Source organism: Nicotiana sylvestris, chromosome 7, assembly GCF_000393655.2.
Source record: "Nicotiana sylvestris chromosome 7, ASM39365v2, whole genome shotgun sequence".
Taxonomy (NCBI): Eukaryota; Viridiplantae; Streptophyta; class Magnoliopsida; order Solanales; family Solanaceae; genus Nicotiana; species Nicotiana sylvestris.
In genome coordinates this window covers 112,705,990-112,719,428 of record NC_091063.1, presented here as the reverse complement: position 1 = coordinate 112,719,428, position 13,439 = coordinate 112,705,990, and positions in this window count along the sequence as shown.

Below are 13,439 nucleotides of genomic sequence, written 5' to 3'. Positions count from 1 at the left end.
CAACCCAAGTCCACATGGTTAAAATTCTTAATTAAGACCAAATCACGATTATCCATTCATCCCCGAATCCAAATATGTGATTTGTTTCGATACCTGACCCCAATTTGAGGTCTAAATCTCAATTTTACGAAAATTCCTAGTTTCTACCCAAAACTCCCAATTTCTACTCCATGAATTTGATAATGAAGTTTATGAAAAATTAATGGATATTGAATGAAAATAAGTTAAAGTTACTAACCTATGAAGTTATTACTCTCCAAAAATTGCCTTTATGGAGTCTAATTTTCAAAAATGAAATAAAATGAGCTAAGTCCTGAAATACCAATATTTTACCCAGCTGGAGGTATCGCAAGGGTGAACAACTCACAATTGCGAACCAGCTCCTGATCCAGAGATTTCGCAAATGCGACAAAACCATTAGCAAATACGAATACCCCCGCTTCCGCAAAAGCGATCCATGCTTCGCAATTGGGAAGTTACCTTTAGATTCACCAATGTCACAAATGCGACACATTTCTCGCAATTACGAATACATTTCTTGGTGTTGTTATATGTAGGATCCAACAAGAAACGAATTGGAACGAAAAAGGTAAGAGATAGAACAAAATAAGATGGAAACAGGCACAAGGAAATTTCCTATGCGTAGACCAGCGCTAGGCACTGCCTATGGCGCTGGAGTCAGACGTGAATGAAGTAAAAAAGCTGGCCAGTGCAGGGCTAGCGTGACTCGCTGCCCTGGACGCTAGGTCCAAAAAATCACCTATTTCACCCAAGACTTTATTTTTTCGTCCCTACACGACCTAAGTCGTATAAAAAGGATCCTAAACCTAATTTGGGGGAGACACGCCACTTTTGGAGATAACTACACGTGGGGAGCACTTTGTAACAAGGATTATCAGTTTTCTTTCATTCATCTTAGTATTTTCAATTATTCAAACACTTGGGAATTTGATTAGAATTATCATGTGTGGCTAAAACCCATTAGTTTTGGGTTATGATTATCCATAAATATTGACGTTTGACATTATTTTCTCAGTAAATATAATTTGCTATTCTATGATTGTTTCTTCAATTGTATGCTTAATTGCTTGATTGTCTGACCAACGGTCAAGTTCTAGCAAATATCTAGATTATGCTTGATAAAACTAGGTTTAGATTAGAGAAGGATTGATGAGAGTATGATCTTAACTCTAAGGTGGTGAGGACAGAATTATAAATACTCACATAGCATAACTGAATATTGTGATCTTAATACGTTCTTGGTAGGTTAATTTCATAGAAATATAGAAGTTAATCTATCCTGAGAAGGCGAGTAGTAATACAAGTAAATACAATTCGGTATATTAGCAGGTATAAGCGAATTGCATTAAAAGGGAATTAAAAGTAAATACAATCCGGTAAATTAGCAGGTATAAGCGAATTGCATTAAAGGGGAATTAACTAAAACTCAATAGGACTAGTGAATTGATTACAACCTTCGAATGTTTATCTCTATTGAAGCAACTTCAACAACAAATTCTCTGTTGTGCTAGTCTAGATCTCTGTTTTTAATTATTCGTCTTAGTTGATAATAACAACACTCAACCATTTGCTCGACTTGATTTGATAATAATTCTAGTTGAATTAATAGGTAGTTGATAACAAGTCTGTGTGGGTTTGACACTCTGTTCATCACTATATTACTTGTTGATCATGTATACTTGTGTGTGTAATTGGGAGCAACAAAGAGGTAGGGACTCTTTGACTAAGGGATATTCGGAAGGAAATGGCTACAGATTCGCTAGAATACTACTGAATTTGAGAGATATTAGTTTTTCTTGGCTTCTCAGCTGGAGTAGTATCTTGCAACAACCAGTTCTGTGCAGAGAGACTTGGCTCCTGGAAATGGGTTTTGGAATTGACAAATGAGACCTATGTAAATCTATTTGGAAAAGAACAATTTCACCCTTATGGAGGATTTTCATAGCTCTAGTATTAAAGGCTGAACTCATTACCTTATATTGAATTCTATAAATAATGGCTTCTGGAAGGGATCCCAGTTTGGTCTTATAATTGGCTGATTTCTACCATTCCTAAGTGGGAATCATTAAAGTCTAGATATCTAGAATCTCTAAGACAGAGGAGCAGAGATTTGTCTAGACCTTCTCTGAAAAAGTGGTGTAGCTACAATTTGAACTAAACCAAAATGGAGATAGTTGTATTTTCGTCTATATTTCTCTATAGACTTAGGGTTTAAAAGTCTAATGTCCTCACGATCTGACTCAAGAGGAATGGTTAGCTTGATGGTTGAACTATGATAATCATTGGTTAAGAGCCATCTTGAAGACTTGTAAATAATGGACTAAGAATGTTTAGGGATTTTCTAGTCATCAATTGATTTCTACTAATCAAAAAAGCTAATCTCTTCTTTGAGCTTAGAATTAGATGAGGAGGAAGAAGAAGAAGCTGGAGAAGGAAAGGAGTTTTTGGAAGAGGAAAAGAAAGGGTGGAAGAATGCCATAGTTAGTCCTCCAAGTAACTAGTTGGAAAAAGTACAATAATAACTTAAATGCTTCCTATTCTCGGCTCAAAATATTTAAGTTCCTAACTTAATATTACACATAAAAATTTGATCTAGAAGTTAAATAAATGGATACATGGTTTCTTTTATACATAATAGCCAAATCTGATCATTTTCTAATAAGTTCTTCTTATTAGTGTCGACGCCCCCTTTTTCTATGGGTCGAAATCGGGTATACAACATTGGGATGACAACTCTTTCCCTTTCGAGAATTGGGTTTTGGAATTTTGAAGAGTCGCCACCTAATGATTATAGTGCATTAGGACACTTTAAGAAAGGTTTGAGTTGGAAAAAAACCAGAGTTCGGGTAAGGGCTAGAAATTATCTCGAGAGGAAGGTGTTAGGCACCCCTCAAGATCCACTAGTGTGGTCCCGGCCAAGTTACAATTGTGACTTTACAAGTAAACAGTCAAGGCTCAAATAAGGACTTGCATACAACATTGCAATTAGGTTGAAAACTTTTGAAGGTAAGTAGAGAGAACAGAAATTTATGAAAAAAAGATTTGAATGGTTTCACGAGAAGAGATGAAAGCAAATAAGGAGAGGGGGTCCTAGGTTTACGATTAATATGGATCACTTCAATGCAATACCCAGCAATCACTCCTCAAAAAGAGGGGTCGCACGTGATATTAGCGCATCGGTCATCATCTCCATATCTACCCTTCACACCCCGTTAAGGTATTAAAGTGCTGAATAGTATCGTTACTTATTGCATGCTATTACTCGTCCAAATCCTATCAGTCCCGGAGGCATATGGGACTACTAATCCTAAAGGGGGGGAGCTGGGGCTTTTGCAGTTTTTTAAAAGGATAAAATTCTAAGGCGACATTCAAAACATATACATCAAGTATTGGGAAAGCAAGTAAGCAGATATGGCTCAAATAAACCTCCTTAAATCAGAGAAAATCATATAGTTTAGCATGTCTTACACGTACTGATTAGGTCTGAATTAAACTTAAACATTAAGGCAGGCTGATTTATCACATATTTTTCAGATAAGAAGTCCGAATTAGGCCTGCCTGCTGGTTGTAATTATCAATGACTGGTGCAATTATAGTTTTTACCCTAAAGCTTGCCTAGGTGTTAAACGGAACCTATAGGCATGATATCTATTAGTTCAGAAATAAAGAAGTAAACTGATTGTAGAAAAAAGAATTGTCAATTACAAGGACATAAGATCTGCAGGCGTTAAGCATTATTGCTACTGATTTTAGGCTTATAAGCGAGTTGACGATTCAGGTTTGGTTGATAGCTCCTGTAGGCATGCTTTCTAGGCGTTACTGATTTTAAGCGTTGTTATTGTCATGCAGAAATCCTATAGGCAGGTCATCTATATGCAGTTAGTTATTTAAATCTTATAAACAGGTTTGCCTAGTGACAGATGCATATGCAAAATGCAGGAAGTCCTATAGGCATATTACCTATATGATATGCAGAATTTCAAAAACGACTTATAGACATAGTATCTATATGAAGTGCAGAAAAACCTATGAACATGGTATTTACATGAAATGCAGAATTTCAGAAGTATAGGAATTCCCTATGAACATGGTATCTACATGAGATGCAGAATTTCAGAAGTATAGTAATTCCCTATGAACATGGTATCTACATGAGATGCAGAATTTCAGAAGTATAGTAATTCCCTATGAACATGGTATCTACCCTTTTGCATGCAGGACTGACCCTCCCTTTTTCACTAACACCCCAACAGTTTATTACAAGATTATTACATACCAGAATGAATAAGAAAAAGATAAGAAATATATCAGAAATTAAAGATTCCAACCAAGGAGAGCCTAATTCAAACCCTGGGTCTGAAATATGAAATAAACCAACTTCCAAAGATCAGATTTCCAAAGCCTTTATCTTATTTGGGATGTGTCAAAGTTCCAAGGAGCGTCAAGAACTCCATGCAATGCTTACACCCCCAAATATTATTGCAGAATTAGATTATAGTGCAGTGTGGAAGGGCCAGCCCTTAAATGTCCAAGCTCAGAGGGAACTCAAAGTCCCAAGGCAAGGCTCATAGGAGGGGGGCGGAACTTAGAGGCTAGGAGTAAGTGCAAGTGCAATAGAGGGGAATTAGGGGAAGTCTTGCGTAAACTGGTGGTCATACCCAACAATAAGGAGTGCTGGCACACCCTAACCAGTCTACTAGGCCACATTTTGGGAGTTAAGATCCATTGAGGATCAGGTTCAGACCTGAGCAGCAATTTGGATACTGCCAGGCCATAAACCTTAACTCAAACACATAGAATGGAGTAGGGGTATGGGGAATTCACAACAAACAACATATGCAAAGAGAAAGTAGCATATTCAATACAGAACATGAACAGGAAAGTAGCCAAGAGTGTAGCAACTGTAAAGTAAACACATAGGGATGATGCTGGAATCAAAATTAGGACATACCAGTTTCAGGGAAACAAATAAGTGAAAGCAGAAGTCTTGTAAGCTAAATTGCAAGCAAGCAGTACAAAAGATCTCAGAAGAGAGTAGGGAATTGAAAGAGTATTGTAATTGAGAGTGTGTGTGTGTGTAAGAGTATGCAATTCAAAGTGTGTTCAAGTGCAGAAGGGTAGTCCCCTTTTATAGTGCAGAAAACAAGTAAGAAAAGGTAAGAAAATAGTTTGCAATCAATCACATAAAGTCTCCCTTTGGTTAAGGGATTTTGATTTCGAACGGGCATAAGACAATTAAGGAAAGAATTTGATTAAAACCTTTTCCAAAGTAACATAATAAGGGTAAATACGCAGGGTTTATTTAAGGCAAAAGTCCAATGGTACATGGTTTGTTAAAAATAAGGAAAGGGAATCAATCAAACAGTTAGTAAAATCAAAGCTGCAAGCTTTGTTCGAATGAACCAAGTCAGAAAAAGGGTAAAGAAAGGTTCAATTAGGGAAAATCAGTAACAATCAAGTAAACACCATTAAAGGAATTCGGAATCAATTAGTAGTTGGCAAAACCTTTTGAAAGAAGAGTTCTCATATATAAAGCACACAAATATGTGAATCAAGAAGAGGCTGTCAAATTATTTAGAAGAGAGTTTAATCGAAGAGAAGTTCAGAATCATAAGCAAAAAGATACAGGTTCAATTTGCAGACTCATAGTGAGTCTGAGAGTTCAGGGTCCCAAAGTGGAGCCTTAACTCGAACACAAAAATCAAAATCGTCAAAGGAAACCCCCCAAATCCTAGGGTTTCAAAATTGAATCAGACATGGAAGTGAGAAAGCAAGTCATTTGTTTCAGAGTCTCAACAAAACAGATATGATAGCATGTTTGAATGACAAAGGAAGAAAAAATCATGAAGAACATATTTGAGAAATCTCGGAAGCTAAACAAGTTCAGAAGAAGGAGATAATACAAACGTGAACACAAGTAGATGAAACATGTAAGAACATGAACAGAGTCCAGTAAACAAGATCAAATAACGTAACGGTAAACACACATAGTAAAAGAGTAAAGAAAACTAAGCAGGGATTAACAGGAGTAACATGCATAGCAGAAAAGAAAAGGTAGAAGAAGTACATGCATAATAAAGAGTAATCACACCAGCAGGGTATGGACAAACACACATAAAGTAAAGAAGAAGAAAAATCAGAAAGGTTTTTCCTAAAAAATCCTTTCAGAAACCCTAAAATCAAAGAGAAACGATTTTGAAAAGAAACTTTTGGGGAAAACACTTTAGATGGCAAGAAAAGCATAGATACAGTATAGATCTAAGCAAATAACGGTAAAAGGACCTTGAATAGCTTAGGGTTTCGGAGAAACCCTAGAAATAAGAAAGGCTTGAAAACATGTCCGATCTTGAGTCGGAGAGGTCAAGAATCAGGCTCCTGAGTCTTGAATATGCCGGAGCATGGCCGGAGGAGCCATGAAATCAAAGGTCTGAGAAGATCGGAGAGGGAATCGTCGAGGTCAGGCCTCGAAGCTTCGAACAACCCTAGATTATTGGTGAAGATAGGTGAGTACCAACTATCCATGGCCTGAGAAGCCATGGATTCCGGTGACCGGTGGTTGAAAATGGGGTAAGAGGAGGCTAGGGTTTCGGAGAGTTTTTGAGAGGATTTGAGAGGGTTTGGGATTCAAAGGCGGCGGGCCAGGTGAGAATAAGGGATTAGGGTAGTCACCTGTGTTTAATTATGGTAGGGCGAATAGTGGTCGTTGATCCGAATGATCAACGGCCTAGATTTAAGAAGGTAGATGGGGAACCGGGTTGGGTCGTTTGAGTTGGGTTAGGGGTTGGGTCAAAAGGAATTGGGCTAGTCCGAATTTGAGTTTGAAATTGGGTCAATTTTAGGCTAAAATCGAAATGTAATGGGGCTACAATTGAAACGAACTGAGGCCAAAATTTAAATAGCCAGTTTTCCCTTTTTATTTTATAAAAATAGTAAAAAATGATTTTGAAAGCAAATTAAAAGCACTGGATCCGTTAATAGTATATAAATATTAATTTAAAAATATTGGAACCAGTTTCATAATTATAAAATGCTATTAAATCTTAAAGCAGGCTAAAATTGCAATTATATGCAATTTAGATTTTAAAATACCAAATTAATTTGTAAAAATATATGAAAAGTAACCTACCTATATTTTGGTATAAATATAAGAATAAGATAAGTTATTCACCAAAGTGATAATTTTGGGAATAATTATTGAGCAATAAATCAATTTAAAAATCTTTTAAAAATTGAAAAAATACTAAAACACTTGGGCATACTTATATATGTATGTATATGATATTTGAAAGTATTTGCATGTAAAAGAAATACATAGGAAAAAATTAGTTATCAACAATTAGATGACCCAATAGTTATAAATAACCATCTGAAGCCTACTAATTACCTTTTTGGGAATGTCTAGTAATTTTTCCTTAACATAACAACTTACAGTGTAGATTAGTAAGGATCACAATATATGTATATGTATATATAGATCTAAAATTTTTATCCGTCAATACCACAAAAGAGCAAGTTAAAAACAAGAATAATAATCCTTACTTCTCTGGATCATATATAGAGAGAGAGAAAAAAAAGAAGAAAGGATAGGAAGAATATGAAGTAATGACTAAAAAGTCAGTTTATAAGGTAAAAATCACATCAATGATCAAAATTTAAAAGTTATGAAAGTTGCATATAAAATTGTGTCAAACAATTTCAAACATTCCAAAATAAAATAATGTGTTGTACGAAATTGAGATGGAACAAGCACCTTCAGTAACAGTGGCCTCAGTCTAAAACCAAAGTAAGGGAAAAAATAACTGGAAGAAGCAAACTAATATATATAAATAAATAAAAAAAGAACACAAAGACATATAGCGCATACATGCAATGCGCTATATGACTTTTTGATAACGCTCCAGGTTAATGATCGCCGCCCGTTCTTTCTTCTTCTTTTTGATAACGCTCCCGGTTAATGATAATGCACTATGTGGGTGGGTGGGGGGAGGGGTCACATAGCGCATGGAAGGCATGCGTTATGTGCTTCAAGTGTACTTAACCAACAAAGTGGGCAACAAAGGTAAAGGATGGTGCACTAGTTAAATGGTAGGTTGAGTGGTGGCCATGACCCTTATGTCATGGGCTTGATTGTAGCCCTCTACAAAATATATTTTTTCAGTTTTTTTTCATTTTACAGATATCAAGTTTGTCACGTCCCAAAACCGAGGGGCGCGACCAGTGCTTGACCGGGTAGCCCCAGTCAAGCGTACCTGGGTGCCTTTCCTATCCCACGTGTTACCCCGCATTTTCCTTTATCCGTCAACCAAGTAAAATATCCATTTGTAAATTTGAACACATTCTTACAAGATTTACATAACATACATAGTTACTTAGCGTGGTTTACATGTTACACTGCGCAAATACAAAATACATAAGTGCATAACCCACATTTCCTGTCTACGGAGCCTCTAGGGATACAAAAGAGTGTTACAATACTTGCCGGTAACAAGGCTCCGGCTATACCTTACGCAAATACTAAAATAAGATTGCCGTGAGGGAAAAGCGGCATAAGCCATGCAAGGCCCCGAGAGGAAAAAGGGGCTCACCAATATAGATGACGGAGAGTGAAGGAGTGCTACTGTCGGTGGACTGGAGTACCTGTTATAGAACCACCTACAATCATAACACGAATGTAGCGCCCCCGGCAAAAGGGATGTCAGTACATTTGAATTGTACTGGTATGTATGAACAAACTTTACCCCAAGTAAAATCAAGAAATACACAGGTAACAAACAGTAATAGAATGAACAATCCAATGCACATGAAAGGAACAACTAAAGCCAAATAAGTTCCACAATCTCTCATTTTCCCCTTTCAACATTATTTCATCACATCAATGGTTTCACAACTTTCACATATTTTCATTTCAATAGTGATTTCGATCACTTTTCCACCCTTATTACCTCGGCCACCCTTATCACCACAACCCACACCTTATAACTTTGTGTTGCAGCGCGCAACCCGATCCCACCGGACAATCAAATTTCACACGACAACAACAATAATTCACAAAAAAAATTTCATAACATCAATACCATTTCCATCATATGCAACAGCCCGTATACAATTTAAGTCACAACGATAATTGCCCGCAACAAGTCACGTATGATATTACCACAGTTGTTTCAATTGCATCAATTACGAGTTCTTTCCATCATTTGTTACACAGTTCTTACCACATGAACACATTCACACACACACACACTTGGTTTGTTGCCATTTACTTACACCATTATATCGCGAGACTTAACCAACAACGTTTAAAGCATATTAATCACAAGAATCATCATTTCAAGGAAGCATAAGTTCATATCAACAATTCATACATTTGGGCCCAAGACACCATAGATGTCACCAAGCAGTAATTCATGTACAAGGTGTTGTCGTAATCGTTCAACTCATTTAAGTTATTTCACAATACCATCTTTCATTACTTACCACGCAGGGTTTTAGCCATTATACACATTCCCACATTTGGACACATTAACGTTCTTTCATTAGTTAACACTGTCATACCTCCTTTTTCACCAGTGCCCCCGCTAAGGGGCGCAGAAGGGAGTTTTTCCAATTAAAGGACAATCAAAATGGGATTTATTTATTTATTTCAGAGTCGCCACTTGGGAGATTTATGGTGTCCCAAGTCACCCGTTGAATCCCGAAACGAGGAAAAGAATGACTCTGTTTAACAGTCTGCGCACCAGAAATCCGGATAAGGAATTCTGTTAATCCGGGAGAAGGTGTTAGGCATTCCCGAGTTCCGTGGTTCTAGAACGATCGCTCAACTGTCATATTCGGCTTGATTATCTGATTTTATACAATTATGAACCTACGTTCAAATTTTAACTGTTTACCGCTTTGTTATTATTTATTCAAAGAATTGCAACGTCGTGAGAATACATCTCGAATTGCGCCACATAAATGTACCCGCAATTTTTGATACATTCCAACTTCGTTGAGATTTGGATTTGGGTCACATAAATGTGCACCCGAGTTTAGGAAAATAACATTATTAAATACGCGCCCAAAGACTAACGCATTGTTATTTTGAGAAAAGTCGTAAAGTTTGCTATGCGACCTGTCTCGAAATCTAAGCATTCGAAATAACTATCCGTTGAGGGGCCCGCAATTTGTGTATTCTTGTTTGTCGAGGCTCGTCTCATTCATTATTTTTTAAAGGAATTTGCAACGTCATGGACACGCATCTCGAACCACGTCACAATCAATGCACCCGTGGTTGTTGACACATCTCGACTCTGTTGAGATTTGGATTTGGGTCACATAAATGTGCACCCGAGTTTAAGGAGGTAAATTATTAAAGTACGCGCCTAAAGAGACTAACGCGCGGTTGTTTTGGGAAAAGGCCGCGAAGTTCGCTAAGCGGCCGATCCCGAGTTCTAAGTAATTAATACGTTCATTTGTGAGGGCCCCGCAATCTGTGCATTTTGCTAGGCGAGGCTCATCTCATTTATTTTAAAAGGACAATCCTAAAGTGACTACATTTTTATTAAGTTCGTCTCTAAAAAAGAAAAAAATTCTAATTAATTACATGCTTGAAAAGGCCGCTACTTATTTATCGGATTAAGACAAATGCAAACTGAAAATTACAATCGAGACAAAGGGAGATTGTGTCATGCCTTATTCTGTAATTGAATATTACTAAAATTGAAATTATAAATAGAATACGGAATTTACAAATAATATTACCAAAATAAACTAATTATCCTCTAACTAATTTAAACCCACATTGTTAGATGAATTAAACCGTTGGAATTAATTGTTTATAACTATTTGAAACTGGAATTAACCTTAATCACTAATGCTTATTCGAAAGTTTGTCAAACTTAATCGTTAATTCGTCTTGTTTGAACTCAACTCATGCCTATTGGATTAATGATCTTAGCAATTACTACTACGATCCTAACTTAAAATATAGTGGGCCTACTAATTATACGAGATTATTGGCCATTTTTTATTCTGTCTAATATTTACAGATCTCCATTACTAACATGATTAAAAATTCACAAGCTTTGACTCATTTCTATTCCAGTTTGCATGAATTTAGAGTTATACTTCTTAAATCAAAATAATCTCCAATAATGACTATCTATCAATTCATGTACCCATAGGCATATAGAAAACAATTCAAACTACTTAGAATAGTTCTAAGCACAGTCCAATTTTCAGTATAGTTGTACAATGTAAATACATGTTTAAGATGAGCTTAAACATATACAATATTTCCTAATGTACATTCTAATATATTAATTGAACACACTTTAATAGTTAAGCCTTTTAATTTAGCATTTTTGCAGTTTGAAGTCACATCAGTACTAATCTCAGAAATGTGTACCTGGAAAGGGACCACAAGGAAAAGGAAGAAAAGGATCAGCAGGAGCAGTAGCAACAACACCAGTAACGGAAATAGAACAACCCAGTAACAGTGTTTAATAAAACCAGCAGAATTTCAGCAACACCCCAATGAAACAATAACAAATAACCAACCAAACTCAAGGAACAAACCAAATGAAATCCCAGTAACACCAACAACAATCAACGGGCAGAAACAAAGTGAACCAGAAATGCAATAGGACAATCGATTTCTGACTCTCTGTCTTTCAGACTCTTAAGGAAAGAAACTCAGAACTTCAATTCAAAAACAAAAAAACGCTAATTCTGATTTTCAGTAGTCAAAGCAAGACCTCACTCTTTCAGTTTTTATTTCTTAAGTTACTCACCTTTTTTTAAAACTTAAATTGAAAGACCAGTTAATGTTTTACCCTTCAAAATCTGCTCCCTTAACTTGTGTCAACCCCCTTATTTATAGCCAAACTTGAAGCACTCAAATTAATTCTCACCATCTTCTACCCATCCCCATTTTGAATCCCACTACTTAATATTTTGTCCCCCACTATATTAAAAAAATATTAATTCCCACTAACACATATCTTTTCTTTATTTAATTCTCTCATTCCCCACCACCGCATGCTTTGTCTCCCACTATATTAAACAAATATATTAATTCTCACTACCACTTGTCTTGTCCCCCACCATGTATTAAAAAATGTATCAATTTAATATTATTAGTACTTAGTGGACAGAACACTCAAATTAATCATTTTTTAAAACTTAAAATCCCGAAAATGCCCCTGAAACTACTGAAATTACCATTCTACCCCTGAAAATACTGCAATTTACCATTCTACCCCCATCAGCTATAACCAATTCACCTAATCAATTAACCAAAATACAGCAGCTATAACCAATTCCTAATCAAATTTCATCAACAAATTTACGCTAGAAACTCAGATTATGTCAAATATCATCAAAACAAAGACTAAGGATTCAGGGAACCAAACCATATGATGAACAATAAAGAAACAACTGAAATCATTTTGACTGAACAACATTTTTAACAACAAACATACTTTCAGATTCAATAACAGTAACAAATTGAACATAACAAACAAGTAGATTCAAATCACTAAACTCAATAATCAATTGAACTTCAAATTAAATCTAACAACATTACAACCAAGATAAAGGATTCAAGTGATTAAACTAACACACTTCTATATTAAAACTAAACAAGAACAAATGAATAAAAACAAACTGAATAAATAATCAAGAAATGACAAACAACAAACAAGAAAAGAATCAAACATATACTGATTTTAGATCCGAGAATATCAAACAAAATACGGACAGAAATGAAACTTAAACCAACTAACCGGAAATGACTGCAACGGAATAGAAACTCGGACAGCAACCTCGACGTACCGGATCTCGACTCAACGAAAACCCACCTTCTCTTTTAACCTCGACGAACTCAGAACGACAAACGACGATCTCGACGGATTGAACCTGAAGAACAATGAGATAGCAGCTGAGTTTCCAGGGGTGGTCGTTTGACGATGAAACTGGACGGAAATGGTGTTTGCGAGGCTGTGCGATGGGCTGAAGAAGGAAGCAGCTGCGTTTGGTGTTCGATGAATGACGAAGCAGCTATGGTTGTTTGGACGTGAGGGAGGCGTCGTACTGGTTTTTCCGGCGACTGGAGGGGTCGTTTGGACGTGAGGCTATATGTGTGCGCGTTGAGCAGACCGACGAAGAAGAAGAAGAAGAAGAAGAAGCCATGGCATCGTCTGGTTGGCTGCGTCGCTGGTGGTTATGGAGGCTGGGCTGTTGGTTCGAAGAAGACGAGGAAGAACAGCCATGGACGACGAAGGAGCTGGAGGTTGGGGTCAGCCATGGGAGCTGGAGCTTGGGGTCGTTTGGAGAAGAGGGGGCGGATGTTTTTAGGGTTTAGGGAAAATGAAGAATGAAAAATGGGAAGAGGGGGGGTAACTCGTTTGGGTTATGGGGCGGACCGGGTCGGGTTG